The sequence below is a fragment of the Polypterus senegalus genome, chromosome 6 (genome assembly GCF_016835505.1).
Source record: "Polypterus senegalus isolate Bchr_013 chromosome 6, ASM1683550v1, whole genome shotgun sequence".
In the NCBI taxonomy this organism is placed as follows: domain Eukaryota; kingdom Metazoa; phylum Chordata; class Cladistia; order Polypteriformes; family Polypteridae; genus Polypterus; species Polypterus senegalus.
In genome coordinates, this window is record NC_053159.1 from 79,260,864 (window position 1) to 79,284,080 (window position 23,217).

At 37.5% G+C, this 23,217-nt stretch overlaps 1 long non-coding RNA gene across 1 annotated transcript in view; it reads right to left on the reverse strand.

The window, feature by feature from the left end:
* Window positions 1-376: 376 nt before the first annotated feature.
* Window positions 377-23,217, reverse strand: part of LOC120530565 — a 59,719-nt gene continuing 36,878 nt past the window's right edge. The window contains exons 3-5 of the long non-coding RNA XR_005633991.1: window positions 20,611-20,684; window positions 16,295-16,406; window positions 377-729 (exon numbers count right to left, since the gene is read on the reverse strand). This is a non-coding gene — a long non-coding RNA (uncharacterized LOC120530565). The remainder of the gene's footprint in view (window positions 730-16,294; window positions 16,407-20,610; window positions 20,685-23,217) is intronic.

The following is a 23,217-nucleotide window of genomic DNA, read 5'->3' on the forward strand; positions in this document are numbered from 1 at the left end:
TGCATCCAACAATCTGCAGCAACTGCATGATGCTATCATGTCAATATTGACCAAAATCCCTGAGGAATGCTTACAGTACCTTTTTGAATCTATGGCAAGAAGAATTATGCCAGTTCTGAAAAGAAAAGGGGGTCGAACTTAATCCTTGCAAGGCGTAACTAATAAAGTAGCAGGTGAGTGTATTTCAACTGGTACATTCAATGATATCTTAAATACATTTCATTCAGAGCTCTATTTTGGACTTGCTGATTGTTGTACGTCATATCTCCTGTATTTCAGTTACTAACTTGAGACATATTTAAATTATGCAATTCAAATCAGCCACTTATGTTCTGGTATATATATATTGTGATGAAATAAGATCACAAACAAAATATTAAGTGTTGGGGTATTGCCCCCTATATTGCTTGGATGCAATAAATGGTCAAAATAGCTTCAAAATTCAATTAGACATTCGACAATAGGGTATCAAAATGGATGGCTTTTATACAGTAGACAAAATGGCAATTGGAGACAATGTGGCATGTGACATCATCAACAAAACACCGGAAGTGACATCATTCTGGCTGGAAGGAAGTGACGTCATCATCAATGGACCGGAAGTGACGTCATTCGGGCTGGACAGAAGTGACGTCATCAGAATTGGACCGGAAGCGGGTATTGTTGTGGAGTCGTTTTCCAGGGTGGGATTTGTTGATGGTGTGAGTGGATTATTTTTCTTCCTTTGTTCTATAAGAATAGAGAGAGAGGTATCATTACCACAATACAATCCCCTGTCAGATGATAAATTGCTCACCTCTGGGCTTGTTGACTGCCTCCTAAGCGCACAAGTGTGACAATATATATAATATTATACAATGCAGCTTCATTTGTCTTTTTTTCCATCTATGATTTATGATGTCTTTTACAAAGGCAATACATTTCAAACTTTGCTAGATCTTTTTTATGCAATCTTCATCTTTCCAATCCATGACCACACTCCATATCGATGACTTTATCAGCTTTATATTAGTGGCTTTTGATAGAGCTTTATTCTTGTATAATTTGTTAAGCTTACCAGATACAGCATGGTCAGGCCATCTCTCGTTCCTATAGTGGTTACAGAATCTGCTTTATTTCTGAAGTAGAGATTGCAGGTATTTGTATTTGGCAACTTATTCAGGCACAGAATATTTTACTGCGATATTCAAATTTGTGGCATTTGTTGCCGTCAGTTTTGTTTTATTGCTATTAGTTTTTAAAACATAGCTTGCTGCTACACTTGCTAACTCAACATAATGTTGTTGCAGGCTGTCTAGTGAACAATACATGGGAGCACAAATCTGGTATGATCTAATTTTCAAATTGGAATATTTTATTAAATTAGTGTTAAACACTTCAACATTTCAGACAGTATAAATATAATGTACTATACATAGTAGGATTATATTCCATAGACTCCTGTATGAGTACAATTTATGAAGGTAGTCAAAGAAAAACTGAATTAATAACCACTAAGAATATATTGTTTGTTCCTTTACACTGCATTATTTTATGCCTTTACTTGAAATGCTTCTTTGTTTCAAATTTCTTAACTTTGACGCGTTTAGTAGCATACATAATCACTAAAGATCTCAGTCTTAAAAGTCAATTTATTAATTTAAAACTCTTATTTACATGAGGGCATAGACAGTATTTTCCAGGTATGTCTTCTATATCTGCATTACCTTACTACAAAGCTGTATACAACATTCTAATCTGCATTACTTCTGTCACCTTTTATTCTTTAATCTTGTTTTTAAGAGGCATAACAACCAGAAATACATAAAAAATAATCAATTATTATACTATGAATATGATCATACCAATTTTTTTTTTTATACTTAATCTAAGTATAAGGCAAAGATTTTAAATTATTAAAGACTGTGTAATCTGATTGTTATTTAATAATTGTCATTCTTTAGATGAGCTAAAGAATAATATTTAATTGCAATAAAGTCGCCCTCGTAGGTGAGGTCCATCATATCATATATTGGTAAATGTTTTTATGCCAGCTAATTTGCAATTTTGTATTTTTATTTCTTATAAGCAGATATTCAATATAATGTATAAAATTAGTCAAGCTAATTCCCAGTTTCTTCTATGTTTGTAAAGGAGTTGCATGTAAACTTAGCTTGAACTAGGTGACTCCAATTATAGCTCTGAATCCACACCCTTATTTCCATGGAGCTCTGCTGACTAATAAAAATAGCTGAACACTTTGTTTATTTTTTGAGTTATTTTGTCTCTAATTAGTCACAACAGCAAAGCATGAGAATGGCTAGGCTGCCTAAGAACTAAGCTCATCAAAACTCCACATTACATGCCTGGAGAAAAGTGGGCTGGGTTAGGTCTTTAAACTTTATTATTCAAGAGGAGGAGTTTCCCAACTGTGAAGTTCAAATATTTTATTTTTCCATGGCACATACTCTCTTCCACACATTGTAAAATGTATTTGATAGAGAAATAAATTAAACCTTCAAAAGCAGGTATCTGACATACTTGGGAGACCCTAATTGACCCTTTGGACCTTTTGCAAACAAAATTGTATGGGTATGGTATGAATCACTCACTCAGTGTTCATTAGTGAGCTTGCGTGAAAGTATTGTAGCATCTGCCAGGGTGGGAAGACAGTTGTCTGCCAGGGTGCTTCACAGTCTGGGCTGGGTTAGAAGCTTGACAGAGACCCGGCCAATATGGAAAGGAACTGTATCCTTTGACAAGCCTTGAGAGGGTTTTAGAAGGGACACACAGACTTTTAGCCTGTGTTAAAGTTATAAATAGGAGATACTTGGTCTGAGAGATGCTGAACAGTACGAGAGTTGATAGAAGACAGTGGACAAAATTGCTGCTACCATGACACCAACAGACTTCACAATTACAAATACATCATCTCGCAGAATGCATGTCTGCATTGTGAGTCTTAACTTTGGCCTGTATTACACCTCTTAGTGGTATGATTACCAAAGCAGATTTTATTTGTTAGTTTATTTATTAGTTCCACAAAGGCCTAATATCATAGGGAGCCTTTCCCCAAAATCTACAAGCAGGCTTTCAGCATGCCCAGGCACAGCAAAAGTGGTAAAAGGCTTTAAATTTAATTAATTTAGAAAGGAAGACAGGATTCATCAGAAGTCTCTGGTCCTAAATAACAAAATCAGTGTTCCTTTATAATTAGAGATTTATTGAACAAAGACATGTCCAAAAATAGAGTAAAAACAGCAAAAGTGTCCCAAGGAAATATAAACAAAGAATGCAAAATGTACAAACAGAATAAAACTGAAAAGCAAATTACTTAAGTGATGCCCTATGTAATAAGCAAAACAAAAGAGAGCAAAAAACAAACCCTTAATAAAAAAAAAAAAATCAAAGACTACAAACAAAGCCTTTGCTCTATTTTGGGGAAAAAAACAAAAGTCATGTAACCAGCTGTAAGTCGCCTTGGATAAAAGGTGTCAGCTAAAAAATAAGTAATAACTGTTTTACCCTTGACATAAAATCTAGAACTAATTAAAACAACATTAAACAATAGGATATTGGTGCAATGCATTGCATTTCCATCTCATAGTTTCAAGCATGAATTCTTCATTCTGTTTTATTTGAGTTTTCCAGTTCCAGAAAATAGACGTCTAATTATTTTGAAATGAGAGAACGTGTGTACAAGAATGTCCCCAACAATGGATTCCAGTTCCTCTGTAGTTCAGTGCTGAAGAGACACTGTATATGCATTGGTAGATGTTATGATACTGCATTTCAATAAGGAATGCAGGCCTAAAAAACACAAACCAGACCTGCTCTTTACCGCAGGTCACCCTCAAAACATAAGACCCAAAAGTGGAGTGAAGGCTTTTGTACTCACAAATATCACACAACCAAACACAACCAAATAAAACTTTTTAACACTAGAGTCCCTGTAGCCTACGAAAAAATGTTGTTATCCCGAGTCACCTTAAATCCCTTCGCACATCTCCATCAGTGTCTGTGTTTTGCAAATGTGTCGATCAGCACAAGCAGCAAGCAGCCTGCTCTCCCATCCCACCACTGATGCAGCTGAAGTTTGCCCAGCTCAAGTCTCTTTATCTGGGTGTGAGGTGCATGGAGTTGTATAGGGTAAATAATATATTATTATTTGGAATACATGCATCTAATGTTTGTTCCGTGTCTGCAATGATGTGGGTTAATGTAAGATGACAGGAAATGTGAGGCAAGAAATTCTAAACACATAAATAAAACAGAAACTTTTTCCATGTTATAGTAATAATGACGTGAAGTTTATAATGTATGAAGACTTTAGTCCATATATTAAATAAACGTGCACTTTTATTCAAGAATATAACCAAAGAAAAAATACTTGAAGTGTCTTCTTGGATGGTGCAGAGGTAAGAACTACTGCGTTATAACCAAAACGTTGCCAGTTCAATTCTGGGTGTTCCTCGTTTTGAGTATTGAGTTGCTATTATTACTATCTATACTAATAAAAGGCAAAGCCCTCACTGACTCACTCACTCACTCACTCACTCACTGACTGACTCACTGACTCATCACTAATTCTCCAACTTCCCGTGTAGGTAGAAGGCTGAAATTTGGCAAGCTCATTCCTTATAGCTTACTTACAAAAGTTGGGCAGGTTTCATTTCAAAATTCTACGCGTAATGGTCATAACTGGAACCTATTTTTTCGTCCATATACTATAATAGACTTCTGCTCGATGCCTGTGGGAGGCGGAGTTACGCCTACCACGTAATTTAGTGCCTGCCCATATAAGGCCGTCTGTCAGCGGCAATCCAATAGAAACACTGCCGCTTAATATTCACGGGTGAAGGACTGTGCTTATGCAGAGGAAGATGAGATGGTCAGGGTGGTGTTTGGCACAAACTCAGCGAAACTGCGAGAGAAACTTTTAAGTGCCGGGTCTTAGCTGACATTACATACAGCCGTGGACATCACACGAGATGGCACCAGCACAGCTGGGAAACTTCGATGCATGTACACCGAGCGGCTCACGTGAACTGACGCAGTGCACAGACAAAAAGCAACAGTTCCAAAGAGGGCTGAACAAAAACCGAATTACACAATTGAGAAGGCAGCAAAAAAATATGAAGCGTGTGATACATACAAGCATATTCATAAGTGCAGCTACTGCGGAAACAAAGCACACGGTGGAAAAAGTCAATGTCCCGCTAAAGGAAGACAGTGTAAAAATAAACCCATGCATGCAGTGTGTCACGTCTCAGATAAAGAGGAAGACGAGCTGTTTATTGATGCAGTAAGAAACGAATCGATGAATTAAACCTGTTATCTTTACAACAATTGACAAACACGGAATGTAACTTGAACACAACACATCCTACAAATACGAACTTGATTGAAAGAAATAATGATAATCAAATCCTTGATGACAGCAACACTCATAGCACTCACAAAACAATTACCGTACCTGTATATTGACAATCATGTTACGTTATTTTTAAAATGTTCCCTTTTCTTTTTCATAACTTCTTTAACACACTACTTCTCCGCTGCGAAGCGCAGGTATATATATATATATGTAAATATATACCCCGATCTACATACTCTCAAATAGACAAACCACACGCCGCGGCGCAATGGTAGAGGCTTTGCCTCTAGCACTGATATCCGAGGTTCGATTCCCAATAGGGGGAACACTGAGTATGTACGCGCGCTTCCCAATTCATTTTACCCTTGCATCCCTTTGGTTTGAGGCGTATGAAAAAATATGCAGTTAACGCAGAAAGACAGATAACCAATTGAAGCTTTATGAATAATGGATACAAAGCGTGTTCCTAAGACTGATTGGAGGCAAATTTCATTTCAAAAGACTACCCGACGGAAGCCTTGATAAAAGCGTGGTTTTGTGCAAACTGTCCAAATACAAACCTGATTGAAAGAAATTATAATCAAATCCTTGATGACAGCAACACTCATAACGGTCACAAAACTATTACATTCACAATCATGTTACGTTATTTTTAAAATGTTTCCTTTTCTTAGCACAAGCACAGCTGAGAAGCTTCGATGCATGTACTCCATAATGCATTAAAAAAAATAACGCATTTAATCACACTTTCAATTCCAAGCAAAGGGGAACTTTTGTCAATGCATGATTTCCTGGTACAGTACATCGATTACATTGATGCACACATCAGAGCTACAAAAATGTTAGAGTCGGAATAAAGCGCGTTCCTACGACTGATCGGAGGAAAATTTCATTTCAAAAGACTATCCGACGGAAGCCTTGATAAAAGCATGGTTTTGTGCACACTGAAAAGCAAGCAAAATTAAATGCGTTACAGAAAGCGGACTTTGTGGCTCTTACTGGGGATCATTGGACTTCCGTGACCGTTAGTAATTCCAATTACATCTAATTACAAAATGTTCATGATCACACTGTTTTAGCCTAATGTACAAAATAAGTTTGGCTAAGGTTACTCAGAGTTTAAAGGTGAAGCTGGTCAAATTACCTTTTATGTTTCTGCCTTATTTTTTAAGAAGAAAAACTGCACTTTATGTTGAAATTTTTGTTATTATTATTTAAAGACAATACCATTCTGAAAATGTACTTAAAGTACTTAAAATACCACTTTATTTTTAAGTCTGCCCAATTTTAGCCAGGGATGATATTTTCGTTTCTGTTTTGAATTGAAATGCAGTTTAAAAGCATTTTTTTTTTCAGAAATTAAAAGAGCTTGAGTTTAAAATATTCATGTCCATGTCTATTATTTGATTCTTTCGCCCACTAAAACCCTTTTAAATTAAAAAAAAACATTTGCGATTTGGGGCAAATTTTCATGTGTGATTACATACAATTAATCAAGATTAATTATTACACAGCCTCTAATTAATTAGATACATTTTTTTAATCAAGTCCCACCCCTAATATATACTGCTCAAAAGAATTAAAGGAACACTTTTTAATCAGAGTATAGCATAAAGTCAATGAAACTTATGGGATATTAATCTGGTCAGTTAAGTAGCAGAGGGGGTTGTTAATCAGTTTCAGCTGCTGTGGTGTTAATGAAATTAACAACAGATGCACTAGAGGGGCAACAATGAGATGACCCCCAAAACAGGAATGGTTTAACAGGTGGAGGCCACTGACATTTTTCCCTCCTCATCTTTTCTGACTGTTTCTTCACTAGTTTTGCATTTGGCTACAGTCAGTGTCACTACTGGTAGCATGAGGCGATACCTGGACCCTACAGAGGTTGCACAGGTAGTCCAACTTCTCCAGGATGGCACATCAATACGTGTCATTGCCAGATGGTTTGCTGTGTCTCCCTGCACAGTCTCAAGGGCATGGAGGAGATTCTAGGAGACAAGCAGTTACTCTAGGAGAGCTGGAGAGGGCCATAGAAGGTCCATAACCCATCAGCAGGACCAGTATCTGCTCCTTTCGGCAAGGAGGAACAGGATGAGCACTGCCAGAGCCCTACAAAATGACCTCCGGCAGGCCACTGGTGTGAATGTCTCTGACCAAATAACCAGAAAGACTTCATGAGGGTGGCCCAAGGGCCCCATGTCCTTTAATGGGCCCTGAGCTCACTGCCCAGCAGCATGCAGCTCGATTGGCATTCGCCATAGAATACCAGAATTGGCAGATGCACTACTGGTGCACTGTGCTTTTTACAGATGAGAGCAGGTTCACCCTGAGCACGTGACAGAAGTGAAAGGGTATGGAGAAGCCATGGAGAACATTATGCTGCCTGTAACATCATTCAGCATGAGCAGTTTGGTGGTGGGTTAATGATTGTCTGGGGAGGCATATCCATGGAGGGTCACACAGACCGCTACAGGCTTGACAAAGGCACCTTGGCTGCCATTAGGTATCAGGATGAAATCCTTGGACCCATTGTCAGACCCTATGCTGGTACAGTGGCTCCTGGTGCACGACAATTCCTGGCCTCATGTGGTGAGAGTATGCAGGCAGTTCCTGGAGGATGAAGGAATTGATACCATTGACTGGCCACCACACTTTCCTGACCTAAATCCAATAGAACACCTCTGGGACATTATGTTTTGGTCCATTCAATGCCACCAGGTTGCACCTCAAACTGTCCAGAAGCTCAGTGATGCCCTGGTCCAGATCTGGGAGGAGATCCCCCACAACACCATCTGTCATCTCATTAGAAGCATGCACCGATGTTGTCAGGCATGTATACAAGAACACAGGGGCCATACAAAGTGCTGCGTACAATTTTGAGTTGCTGCAATTAAATTTTGGCAAAATGGACTAGCCTGCCACATAATTTTTTCACACTGATTTTTGGGGCGTCTTTGAATTCAGGGCTCTGTAGGTTGATAATTTTCATTTCCATCAAACGATGTGGCATCCTTTCGTTCCTAACACATTACCCAGTCTATATTAGTATAAATATCCAGCAGGATTTCTTTTTCCCATTGAGATCTGATGTGTTTTCAAAGTGTTCCTTTAATTTTTTTGAGCAGTTTATATAAGTAGATATATATATGTAAATTTGTATATATATGTGTATATACAGTATATGTGTATACATATATCTGTATATATGTATATATATATTTATATATATGTTTATATGTGTGTGTGTGTATGTATATATATATATATATATATATATATATATATATATATATATATATGCCAGCAACACTCATGACAATGACAACACAATTACATTGTCAATCACTTTACGTTATTATTAAAATGTTTCCTTTTCTTTTTCATTACATCTTTAACACACTACTTCTCCGCTGCGAAGCGCAGGTATTTTGCTAGTAATATAATAAAATAGGCAGGTACAAAAAAAGAAAACAAATAGAGTTGCCTAATTAAATCCAAAAAACAGGAAATTCAAAAATCTAAATGAAAAGCACAATTCGCAAGACAGGAGAAACCTCAAAGCTGAAGCTGATATTTTACTTGCAGTTTATTCTTAAATTCCTTGGAGACGGGCCCCCAACTGCAGCATCAGGTGGTCCTGCTCCCCACCAGGCTCCATTTAGCATAAAATGAACATATAAAACATAGACACAAATCTAACCTAAACATAAACACAAAATTAACAGACAATACATACAACAGAAAACATGATTATTATTTATTAAACCAATAGTAAAAAAATAACAAAAATTAACAAAAGGAAAGCACATTTCACCTAGGAATGAAACCCTGTCTGAAACATAACAGTAAATTTTTGAAATTAAGTGATTCAACTTTTTGAGACACAGGTGTTTGCTGCTAAAACTAGAACAACCTATTCACTTAATATTCCCAACTGACAAATTCACGACTCGTGGAGATAGTTTAGATAGCGGGAGAGTCCTGCTTGGAAAGAACTTCCAGCTGATTTGAGTACACCGACTCCAAAGTCACCAATATCCAAAAACAGTGAAAGTTTTGTAGATTTCAATGGGTTCCCACGCAACCTCTCCTCTCCTTCTTCTCTCCCCATCCATCACTCCCTTGCATACAGACCACTTTTTCATTTTCTGCCTCTTCCACCTCCTCCTCCTCCTTCTTCACCTTCAGTTATCATGATGCATCAAAATCTTTCTTATTATGTCCTACCACCCTTTCTGCTTTTGTCCTGTCTGCACCCCTTTCTCTTTATCACATTGCTCAGCTCTCATTGGGCACTGAAACAAGCACTTTTTTTGCCTTCCTCTATTCTTATCTCAAAATCCATTGTCCTCTTGTCTGTCACACTGCTCCTACCTTTCCTCTGCAGCCATAGCTATGTTCTATTCATTTTTTGCTTGCATGGAACTGCTCTCTGCTGAAAGTGCTTGCTGTAAGAAGAAATAGCCACCCCTTCCCATCTTCCTTCTCTGCATCCCTGCTATCTGCAAAGAAATCCTTCTTTCAAAACTTGATTGTGTCCTCAGAAAGAAGTCCTCTCTGCCTATTCTGTACTTTCAAGTCTTTCTTAAGTCCTTCAGTTGCTCCAAAACCAACGTCCAAATCAACTGATGGTTTTGCTTTTCTTCACTTCCAAATTCACCAATATACAAAAACAGTTCAAGACTCCAAAAACATTCCCTGACTTACCTCTACGTAGCTTTTCTCATTCCGCATTCTCTCTTGTATATGACTCTGACATTTCTGACCTACTCTGTAACCGCAGACCCCCCGCCACCTGTCACTGGACCCAGGTTCCTTCATATCTTCTTCGGTTCATCTTTCCTTCCTTGGTTCCCTACATTCTTTTCTTTCTAATGATCCACTGACCTCTAGTATGTTGCTTTCTGATTTCAAGAAGTCTCATGTAATCACAGTTCTCAAGATGCCCTCTCTTAACCTGTCTGCCACTGACAACTGCCATCCTGTCTCCCTTCTGCCATTTCTGCCCAAGGCTGTAGAATGCATAGCCCACGAACAACTCCCGCTTCTTCTCTCAAATGACAATCTACCAGATCATTTTCAATCTAAATTCTACAAGGGTTACTCTATGGTAACGGCACTGCTTTCAGTCACAAATGCTCTAAGATCTGATCAAGTTGCTTCTCTGTTCTCTGTCCTTATCCTGCTTAACTTTTCATCAGCTTTAGATACTGTTAACCACTCCTTGCTTATGTCTTTCCTCCATAAGGTTGCAGTCAGTGGTTCTGCATTGGTCTTTTATCTTATTCTTTAGTGGTTCATGGTCTATATCCTTATCTTCACCCAGAAATTCTGCACAGCTATGTTCCAAGCATCACTGTTGGGTCCACTTCTCTTTTCTCTCTGTTTTTGTTCCTTATATAATGTTATTCTTTCTCAGGGCATCTCCTGTCAACTCTGTACTGATGTTGCACAGATCTCATTTCCCTCTTACAACCTATAGCTTTCAGCCTAGATCTCAAACTGTCTCTCTGCAATCTCATTATGACATTACATTTAACGTTTCATAGTCAGATATCTAGTGCTTGCCATCTGATTACTCTTGAAGATGTCACCCTTTCACTATCAGTTATGGTTAGTAATCTTGGCATGACTCTGGACTTTTTGCCTTCATTCATCAGATATATATTCTTCAAAGACCCAATCCTGTTCTTCATAAAATTTAGGGGATTTGACCTTGCCTCACTAATTATGCTATGCAACCTCTCGTTCAGGCACTTGTTCTCTCTTGGCTGGACTACTGTACGTCTCTCCTAGCAGTGTTTCCTTTAACTGGTATCTGACCTTTCCAGCTCTTTCAGAATGAGGCAGCTCGATGGTGTTCTCAATTCCTTGTTTCACTCCTACTATGTCTCTGCTTCAGTCTCTTACCCTGTTGCAGCAAGAATCCAGTTCAAAACTCTTGTCTCTAACTACAGCTCTTTAAATAGTTCTGATTCTCAATATCTCCAGTCTTTGGCCTTATATGTCCCTTTAAGAAGTCTATTCCACCTCAGCCTGTCTGATGACCGTCCCTCCTTTTGACAGGTGTAACAGGACTGGACAATGCTTCTCCATTCTTACTCAAAATCTGTGGAATTATCTCCCTTTATGAATCTGAACTGTATCCAATTTATTCATGTTTAGGTGTATTTTGAAAACACACATATTCATGAAATATTTTGGAACTGCTTAGTTTCTCTTCTACAGGATCGCTGGTATTATGCTGCCAAAGAGCTTTGGACGTTGATTTTTGTCTTAGTCTAGTTGCAGGTATAATTATATAATAGTAGTACTACTCCCTTTTTCTTGGCTTTTATCTTATACTCTTACTTTTGAAGCCTGCACCTTTTAATCATTCTTGTATATGTTATAACTTGATTTGTAAGTCGCTTTGCATAAAGGCATCTGCACAATAATAATAAAAATACTTTCTGTAACTATTGTTAAAATCTAAAAATACTTGAAACCAGAGAACCATCATCCTGTTATCAATGATTAAGTTTATAGCTCTGTCAGCTGACTTATAGACATATGCTCTGTATAGTTAAATAAGGACAGATGTGTAGCTGTAAGCTGACTTCATCTTGGTAGTGAGTTAGCTAAAAGGGATAGAGCTTTGGCTGGGCAGGCCCAATAGACATAAACAGGTAAGCAGAACATCCTGAGAATGTCATGGCTTCAAGTCAAGGATACAGAGTATGAATGGACAGTGTAGCGGATGTTGTTGTAGTTAACGTGGGGTTGTTTCTCATCAGGACAGTTACATGTATATCCTAGAAAAGGGACGTCAAACAACATAAATGATGGGTCATCCAGAAAGACAAATAATAACACTCATCCACATTTTATAAAATATAATGGAAAAAAAACATGGTTTGGCATATTTGACAAATACAGTAGAAGGTCAGGAAGAAAATTAATATCATGTTTCTGAATTGCATGTCCTAATGGTAAAATATAATGATTAATACAAAAATGGTATTCATACAAACCCTCGAACAACACCCTATTTACTGGAGACAGGTATAAAAACACTTGCATCATACATTTTATGCATATGAAAGATTTGGTAACTATGAAATGAATCAAGGAAGACAAAATACAAAAACATCACTTAAATTCTTAAAACCTTTACAGCAGGATCCTACAATCTATAGTAACTAAAGCTGTGCTTTCATCAAAAAACACAAGGACATGTATTTGCTGCCCTGATAGACAATAATACATAATTTATAAGACAAAGACTGTGTTGACTGATATTTCTCATAAATGTATTTTTAAAAGAAAAATTTTAAGTGCATGATTGCAGTTTATCCAGAACTTTACAGAGAAAAGCTAAATTTGAAATGTGCTTATAGTTCTTAAGAATTTTTGAAATCAAAATCTGATTTCTTAAATTAAGGTTTAACAATTCCCACATTGAAGGATTACAACACAAGAATCATCTCTTTTATATGTTAGATTAACCACTAAAAGCTGTATAGAGAATCAGTGCTCTTTTGCAAGTAATGTAAAGAAATGTACTATTTAATAAAACAACGTTCACTGATGTTCAGATATATTGGAGCCTCTTGAATCATTCTATATTTTCTTAATAAATAACAAAGAGTAATTCATGCACTAATATCATAATGTCAAGTTTTAAACTTATAAAAATCACACTGAAACATCAAATCCTTTTCCTTAAGATATCCTGCTGTGTAACCAAGCCCTTGGGGAAACATATTTTCATGTAAGTGCTAGTCCCTGCGTTTCAATGAGCTTAGCTCTCGGGCAGCATGTGTGTACTCTCACGCTCTGCATATTTTTGCTAATTAGGTTAGAAATAGCATTTAGCACAAGTGGATTTTAAATACACATTCCTGTAAAGGGGGCAAGTTACACTATTATACGGAGTAACCTTGGGAAAAATGCTAAATTAAGATAAAGTGGGTATGAATCTTCAGATTAGCCCAGTGTAATAGAAAGGATTAACACAATATGCAAATCATTTGTAAAATCTCGTGTCACCGTAAAATTTCAGATCTTTCAAAGGTTTATTTGATGGGATTCACTAAATTGATATTTCAATGTTAATTTACCGAGGGGTGCTGGTTTTATATTTACTATGGCCATATTTTTATCAAAATGACTGTTAGTCTTTGATAATTGTTGTATGTACAACACAGAATCCAGTTCGTCCTGTTCAATTGAATGGGTAGCATGCTGTGCATATTTAAATATACATTTCAGGTGTAAGATACAGTGCATTGCCTTCTAAGAATGAATAACATCCTAAATGGAGGCTTATAAGACTATTAACATAAACCTCCTGCTGTCTCGCAGTTATGAATTCTCAGTAATGATTTTCTTAAAATGAAGTAATGCTTTATGGGCCTTGGTGAGATTATCACATAATGGCTAAGTACAAAAATGTCATTACTAGGTCAAGATTATGTAAGCATCACTTGTTTACATGATTTTTACAGGATTTTGACCTGCCAACCTTATTGTCTTAAATTGTAACCGTCTTTCTCAGTGTTGTTCCCTGCTGATTAAAGTAGCAGTTTGTTTTATGTATTGTTCAGTGATCTAATGTTACAATGTAGTCTTTATTTGTAACTATGGAATTTAGTTGTTTTACAGAACAGTACAAAATAACGTAAAAGGATTTCTGCACGCTTGCGGCAGATATTCTGCTTGTTCACTTCAAAGCACTGTTCTGTCTATTTTTATGTGAGATGCGTCATTCTCTTTTTACCTTCCTTGCGTGTCTTCAGATCCTAGGCATGTATGCAAATTAAGGACATTTATTATGGCTAAAGACAAAAGGAACCTCTCATTGCTCTCGTGAGTGTAAATAATCACCATATCAATGACTGTCTGGTTCACAAAGCAGATATTATGAGATGGGATAAGAAATACAGTACAGCTGCACATCATCCCACCGACAGATTTCACACTGTACCTGCAAGCAAAATACACTGTGAACTGAGCAAAAACATTTAACCATGTAGTGTCATGCCGTGGATTTGGGGGAAGACTCTCATAGTTCAAAATAGGGTTTATCCTACAAAATTATAACATAAATGGTGTCATGGTAATGGTTCATTTCTCCTTATGATGTAAAGGCTGGGAGCACAAGAGAAGGACAGTGTAAAAGGAACTCTTGATGCCCCAGAGTATCTTCTTCTTGTTTCCCCCGATTAAGACTAGAAACCAATCATGGAAAGCCATGCACAAGATGAATGTTGCTAGGACCTTCCACTAACATCAGTGGGCATCCCAGTTGCTTCCCAGTTGCCTGGTGACTTTAAAATAGATGGCCAGAACTCCACATATTAGTGCACCTATAGGCTGCAGGCAGAACGGTATGGGTATCAAGTCTTCTTAACAGAAGTGACCACAATCTCCACGGAAGAGGATTTATGTAAAAATTTCTGAAAGAGTCTCAGCGAGTCCAGCAGAATAGGGATCCCGGATTTTGAACTCTTAAAAGAGTGCCAATTCTAATATTGAATCTGAGAGACTGTTTTTAAGGTTTAAAAAATACTTCATTGTATTATAATGAACTGGCTAAGGTTTGAGCTTCTTCCATTGTTATTTGAGCACCTCACTATGGTCACACTAGAAAACTCCAATTGACACTGAGCCCGGATCAGTGCTGAAGGTTTAATGTGTGAATGTGTAAATAAATTTGAAAATTGCAAATAAAAATAATTGGTATTTTTGATGAAGCTTACTTTTATACATACTATGTTGTTAAGTAATGAGAGAGGACATGCAGTTGATGGTTGTAATAGAGCAAGATGCAGAGGATAGGAAGATATGAAAAAAGATGATCTGCTGTGGCAACCCCTAACGGGAGCAGCCAAAAGAAAAAGAAGAAGATGTTGTTAAGTGAATAGCTTTTTAAAGAAATTTGATAAATAAATGAGTATAATAACAAACAACAACAATCCCCTAAAATACATGCCAGAATTAATAAAAGAAAGAACAACCTCTGACTCAGTTAAAGATAAAAACAGCAGTCACAGTCACAGGGAGGCATTATATAGACATTGTGGTGTTTCTTGATGCACTTCTGCTGAATAATTCATTGAGTGAAAGAACTTAATGTGTGTGTGGCAGAAAGAGGATGTGCAGCATTCTTCATAATGGCACTCTGTTTTGTCTTCATACTCTCTTTCACATGTGCGAGTAGGGGGCAGCTAAAGGACCCGATGTGTGGCGTGAACCCACAAGAGAAGAGAAAAAGCCAGTGCACTACCCCATTTCTCTGCTGTCTCACAGGAAGGACGATCCACAAAAGAGTCTACTTCCCGTACTACAACCAGACGATCGGACTCCTTCCGCAGAATAAAGTAACGTGCTGTCCCTCCCCAATGACATCACCTTGCTCCCAGGATTCCGCATTGTTTCTGACATCCTTTTCACCATCCCTGCCTCTACAAATATGCCATCTTGCCACCAATATGTTGTCTGTGCTGATGTTTATGCAGCTAGGCTGTTTGTACTGACCAAAAGAGAAAGAGTGATACTATACGGTGACGGTTTCCCCAACCCTTAAAATTGTTTCTGTGTGCTTCCTTTTACAACTACTACCAGCAGAATGTGTCCCATAACTGAGCCTGAGGCAAATAAGAGTTAGGGTTTCATATAAAAATACAGTTCAATATGAAAAAAAGCAAATAAGTCCAAATGTAAAGGAACCAAGAAGAATAGTTGTCTTCTGGGTAGGCTTTGGTGGACTCTCCTGTATTCGCTGATCAAATGACACCTAGATATACATAGTCAGTAGGTGATAGCCTTTCTTTCATTGTATTTACCTTCTCTTTAAAGTACAACAATTCTGATGAATTACTAAGCACATGCATACGAACAACTGTCACAGTTTCCACTCTGCAAAAATTTTTAAGTTGCATTTGAGAGTACCTTTCATGCACAACCTTGAGCTCTACCAGGCAACTCCAGAGTAGGAGACACAGAGAGACCACATCTACTCAAGCATCTGGATGCAAAACTAGGGGTAAAATTAATGATCCAGCTAGAAAAAAAACAAAAAAAAACTAAATCAAAACCTTACCTTTTCATATCCTTCATGTCCAATAGATCACTAATGTTTTAGGTGCCAGGCGATAATTAAATTAGCAGTAAACAGAATCATGGTCAGAAGACAGGGCACCTTCAGTAACAGTGACTCAAATTGTTAATACAGGAGTATTTACAGCTCAGATTTCTTAAGGGTAGAGTGCAAAACAAGGTGAATGCACTTGAAACAAACCCTTATTACAACAGGGGTCAAAATCAGGCATTCATATACCAAAGGAAAAAAACAAGGTAAACAAAACTGCTGTTTCATTTAGAGACAGTGGCAGTCAGTAAACACACAGGGTACAGTAGCTGACGTTTTTCTTTGCAGAAAATATAATCTGGGAAGCTAATGATTGCTGGCTGCTGTACATTACAACAAGAATAAACACCACAGCCTCCCAGGTTGGTGACCACCTGGCTGCACAAGCACTTGAGGACCAGGCAGTTGCTGATTGGTTGTGGATAAGTGACATAAAATAAGCAAAATGGCCACCAGAATGCCCCCCCACCCTTAATCAAGGAGCTAAACAGCTTCTATCAAAAGAACAGGAAGATGGAAAAGAAAAATTGGGGAAAAAGTACTGGTTTCCTTATACAATGTTGGGTAGATCTACCTAGAATCAGTCAGTGTTTCCATGATATAGCTGACCAGAAAAAATGAAAAAAAAAAATATTTGAGATCAAAAGATTGTTAAATAAAATATCTCCAAAAGGTAGTTAGTATGTCCACTGATCAGATTTACAGTCAGTAATACCTAACATTAAAAAGCAGTTATCTTAAAACAATCCAAGGTGTCAAAACAGAAGAGGAATAAAACAAAGGAGAACCAGACACAAAATCAGAAACATGCTGAGGTCAAAGCCAGAGTATTAATAATAAAAAGAAACACTTGATCCTAAGCACGAAAGTATTTCTTTACCTGACTAGGGGTTTTCTGAACAAAAAATGAACTCTACACACTGATCTATATTTTTCCTTTTTGGTTAAAATGCCACACCATTCAATATAAACCCCTTAATTTTCCAGTTTCATTTTCTTTTCCTAACTTTTTCTAAAGAACGGAATGTATAAAAACATATATTAACAAATTAAATTATTTCAAAAAAGAACACTAAACACTATGCAGTATATACATTCAAACGTACGTGCAGTAGATTCAGAAAAGTATTCAAACCCTTTATTATCCTGTAGATTTGATTTTAAATGAAAAAATTTGCCATTTTGTCCATCAATCTACAGTCAATAACCTATAATGACAAAGTGAGTACATGTTTTCTGAAAAGTTTGCAAATTTCTTAAAAATTAAAAAAAACTGAAATCTCTTATTCATATAAGTATTCAGAACCTTTCCTGTGGCACTCCAAATTGTGGTCAGGTGGACCCTATTTGCTTTGATTATCATTGAGATGAGTCTAGAACTTGATTGGAGTTCACTTGTGGCCAACTGAATGATTGGACATCCTTTAGAAAAGGCAGACACATATGTATATAAGGTCCCATAATTCACACAGCATGTCAGGACAAAAAACAAGCTATGAAGCCCAAGGCACTCTCTGTAGACCCCTGTAATAACATTGTGGTGAGGCATAGATCAGAGCAATGGTATCAAACCATTTCTAAAGATTTGAATGTTCCCAGAAGCACAGTGGCCTCAATAATTGTGAACCTAAAGAAGTTTGAACCACCAGGACTCTTCCTAGAGCCCAGCCAAATTGAGCAACCGGGTGTGAATGTCCTTGTTTGTGAAGGTGACCAAGAATCCAATGGTCACTCTAATAGTGCTTCAGAGGCACTTCTTCTGAAATAAGGGAATCTATACGAAGGACTACCCTCTCAACGGCACTCTAGCAATCAGGTATTAATGATAGAGTGATTAGACTGAGGCCAATCTAAAGTAAAATGCATATGGCAGCCTGATTGAATTCTGAGATATGAGGAAAAAGACTATCTAGTTTGATGAGACAAACATTTAACTTGTTGGGCAGAACTACAAGCACTCTTTCTGGTGAAGACCAGATACTGCTCATTACCTGCATAATACCACCCTAAGGTGAAGCATAATGATGGCAGCATCATGCTATGTGGGTGTTCCTCAGCAGCAGGAACAGGGAGACTAATCAGAATTGAGAGAAGGATGAATGCACCCAAATAGATTAAATGAGATTAGATTAAACTCGATAAACTTTGTTAATCCCAGCAGCAGAAACATAAAAAACAAGGATATAGACTCAGGAGAAATAATTCAATCAATCAATAAATAATTTATATTGTGCAGCAATTGTAAAATGAACTAAAATTGCAAAATGAATGTAGAGAGTATCAGCATTTAGTTTATGGTGTCGGGAGGAAGCATTAAATTGACTGATAGCAGCGAGTGTTTCTTAGCACACTGTGGTAGAATGAGCCTGTGACTAAAAATGCTCTAAGACATCACCTCCTGGAGTGAATGGAAGGGATTTTTCATGATGGCATCCAATTTTTCCACCATTATCTTTTCCACAACAGATTTCAGGTTTGCCTTGTGATGGGGCAAGCTTTTCTGAAAAGTTTGTTCAGGCATTGTGCATCTCTTGATCTCAGGTTACTTTACCAGGTGTCTGCAGTAAAGAAAACCACACTTGCTGCTACTGACAGCAGCTCTGCACCACTTCCACGTCCTTCACCACCAGCTCTTTTGTCTTGCTGATGTTGAGTTGCAGGTAGTTCTTCCGCACTACAAGACAAAGTCCTCCATAACCTTCATGTACTCTAATTTGGTTCCATTATTAATTCAGCTTATGATGGTAGAGTCATCTGAACATTTCTGTAGATGAAAAGTGCTGGTATTGTTCTAGAAGTCTGTTGTGTAGAGGGTAAACAGGAAGGGAGACAGGACAGTTTCCTGAGGTGCCCCAGTATTACACAACACCATTTCTAACACACAATCCATGAAAACCTCACAAACTGTTGTCTGTTGGTTAGGTAGTCCATGATCCAGGAGACTGTGGAGGCATCAATATGCAAAGTCTTAACCTCTTCTCCAGTTAAGGAGGCAGAATGGTATTAAAGGCACTGGAAAAATCAAAGAAAATTATCCTTACTGTAGTGCCAGTTTTATCCAGATGGGAGTAGGCTTTGTGAAGCTTGTAGATCAGAGCATCCTCCACATGTGTCTGTGTCTGGTAGGCAAACTGCAGAGGATCCAAATGTTCTGAAACCAGGGGATGGAGCTCTTTTAGGATGAGCCTCTTAAAGGTCTTCACGATGTATGAAGTAATAGCAGCTGGTCTGAAGTCCTTGGAATCACTGGAATGCCCTTTTGTGGCACTGGGACTACACACGGCTGGGGAAAGTCTGCAAATTCAGGGAAGAGGGAAACAGGGGCTGAAGAACCACACAGAGCTGGCTGGCACACGTTTTCAGCACCCTGGGCTGATTACATCCAGCCTAGCAGCCTTGTTCATGCATGGTTTTCTCTCCTCACTTGATCAGCAGAGATGTATAGTCCAAGAAGGGGAAGAGGGCTGGAAACCACAAATACAAACAGGTCCTTGAAGAAAACCTGCTCCTGAATGCATGCACTCCCAGACTGGGGAGATGGTTAACTTTTCAGTATAACAAAGATCTGAAGCATATAGCCAAGACAACACTAGATTGGCATCAGGACACGTCTCTGACTGTTCTTGAGTGACCCAGCTAAAGCCAACCATAGAACATCTGTGAAGATACCTGAAGATGGCAGTTTACAGAACTTCTCATCCAATCTAACAGAGCTTGAGAGAATAGGATAAACCACCCAAATATAGTTGTGCAAAGCTTGCAAAGATTTACCTAAAAAGACTCAAAGCTGTAATTGATGCCAGAGAGATTTCAGTTTCTGATTTTTAACAATTTTGCAAACCATTCTTAAAACAGGTATTCACTTCATCACTATGGGTTATTGAATGTAGAATGATGGGCAAAAATGGCAAATTTATACATTGAAAATTAAATCTACAACTCAATAAAGAGGGCAAAAATGTGAAGGGGTCTGAATACTTTCTGAATCCATTGTGTACACAGCAAACATAGTCTTAAAACCAGTTATATGGTTTTTTTTTTATGTCTTTCACCCTTTTATGCCTTTGAATGCTGGTAATGTAATGAATAGTAATATAAAATACTCAGACATGCTTACCTGAAATCCAATTCAACTTTGGCTGGGGTGCTGAGCTTTTCCCAGTTGTATGAGACAAAGGTCCATCACAGTCCCTGCTTAAGAAATAACTATTTTCAGTCACCTATTAGTTTACTATGCACATTTTTGTGATGTGGAACAAATACTGGACTACCCAGAGGAAAAGTCACACTGACTTGAGGCGAATGTACAAACTCTGCATAGATGGCAACTGAGCAATGGATTCAGACCCAGAAGGCATACAGTATGCTTGACAGATTAAAAGTAGAAGGAACTTTTTACAAGCTCTGCACAATCTCCAGGGCTGACATCATTTTATTAAAAATAACTTCTGGTTCATTATTAATGCATGTTTTCATTCTCAGTCGAGGGTGTCCCAAAGGCTCAACCTTAATTGTGCATGTTAAACAAAAATACACCCTGATCTGGATTTGTTAAGACGAGTCTGAAGTGCTCAAATCACACACCTTGCACGAGAGTGACATGCCACAGTTATCAGGGATGAGTATAATACAAAAATATATTTACATGACTTATTTTATGGCGAGATCCATCTGTTTTCTGTGAAACTGTTACAAAAGTTAAAGTTAAATACAAAGTTTTTGTGCTTAAATGAGGTTCAGTCAACAGATGTTTATTAAAATGAAAAGCTATGAACATTGCCCAAAGCTTGTTTTGAGCATTAATAAGTACACTGTAGCTGCAGCCAATAAGGCAAAAAAAAATCAATCTAAAAAATATTCAAAACAAAAGAATGATCAAAGAACAATCTCAAAGGTCAAAGTACACAAAATAGTGTGGAAAGAACTAAAGGACCACCAACATCCATTAAACACAAACAAATACCTTATGTTCTCTTAAACCAGAGCCTATATCACAGGTGGCCGTCTTTTTGATTACAATTTACTTTATGACTGGACAGTAATCATTATTGGTATATATGCATTTGATACCTTTTTTGCCATTTCATAATTTGTTGGTACTAAATTATCTGCTTTATTCATTAGGAATAAATTAGCATTGTACAGTAATGAATTAAGGGCGTTGATTAAAGGGAGGTTTTATACAGTACCATTACCACAATATGCTACTTTTAGAACAGTGGAGTGAGAGAGAGAAAAACAAAACAAAAGTTATGCAAATAAACTTTAGCAGGTAAAGTTTCCACAGCCATCCCTAATGCAAAATTTTACATTTGAATATTTTTTCCTTCATTGTATTTTATGCCTGTCTCAATAACAAGCTAATTGTGTGGGCTAAAAATGCAACCACACATATGACCCTGAGTTGTATTAAAAAAAGTCTGATTTGCAAATCTAAAAATGACACACAATTTTAACAGATTCAGATGGACAGGGGAGAAAATGTGTTGTCTACTTTGCTGAAGCAAGTAAAATGTAAATCTCTTAATGCCTGTCCCCAAACAAATAAGCTGAATTGTTTAATCTGTATGGCAATACTATATACTATAAATTGATTACTGCATATGGGAACAAGTAATTCATTTTTAAAATATATAGTAGCGCACTTCTACTGCTGTACAGTTAATGACAATTTCAAAATTCTGAACTTCACCGATGACTAGTGCAATAATGCAAGAACAGACATTACATAATTTCCGCTTCTATAGATGCCTGTCAATTATTTTGTTAAGGCTCTCAAAGGACAGAATATACTGCAATATGTTTTCATTACTTACTAAAAAACACCAAACTGAAAGGGGGCCACTTTCAGAAACACAGACATTTTTCACCATGTGTTCAGATATGGAGGCTCTACAAAACTTTCCAGTTTAGAGCCTGATCGAGCTATGTTGGTCAACTGGCCTGATCTGAACACCAGGCACTTGCCAGTGAACACTTCTTCAAGGTCTGGCTCCAGAAGTAGGCCCTGAAATCCCTATTAAGTGTGAGGTACTGTTACTGTCACTTAAGGCTGTAATGAGGGTCATTAATAAATCAGCAGGAGATACGCCCAGGCAACAAAATGCAGTTATAAAGTTATTTAGTCACCCAAGCCCCACACCACACTACGGTCACACTCATAAAGAAAGTATAGCTAACAATCAATAGGAGTTGAGTGACACCACCAAGTCAGCATGGATCAAAATCACTACACAATGCTGCCAGCATGTTTCTGAATCCATATCAAGGTGAATCCAGTCTGTTCTGAACGCAAAAGTGGGTTCCACCTGCTACTGGATAGGTGCCATAACAAATTGGTCCTATGAGTGTACATTAGAATAGTGACAAGAGAGCCATTATAAGAATATTTTTTGATAGAATATTGTATGCATCTGCCTAAAATGATACAGATAGAAAAAACAGTAAACATTTATTTACATTTATACTATCAATACCTGAAATATTTTTTCCTTTCTGGCCACTTGATTGTTTGGAAACAAAGTGTTAAACCTTAAACAAAGGGTAAATAAAATTATTGCTATGAAAAAACAGAAACTTTAAAAAAACAGTATATCTTAATTAAAGGGCAAATAATATTATTCTGATATGAGTCGTGCTACCGATGCTAAACCAAAGTGTTAACGTTTGCAGGGCACCATGCAATGCATATATCTCTGCTATATGCCATTTGGTATGGGATTCA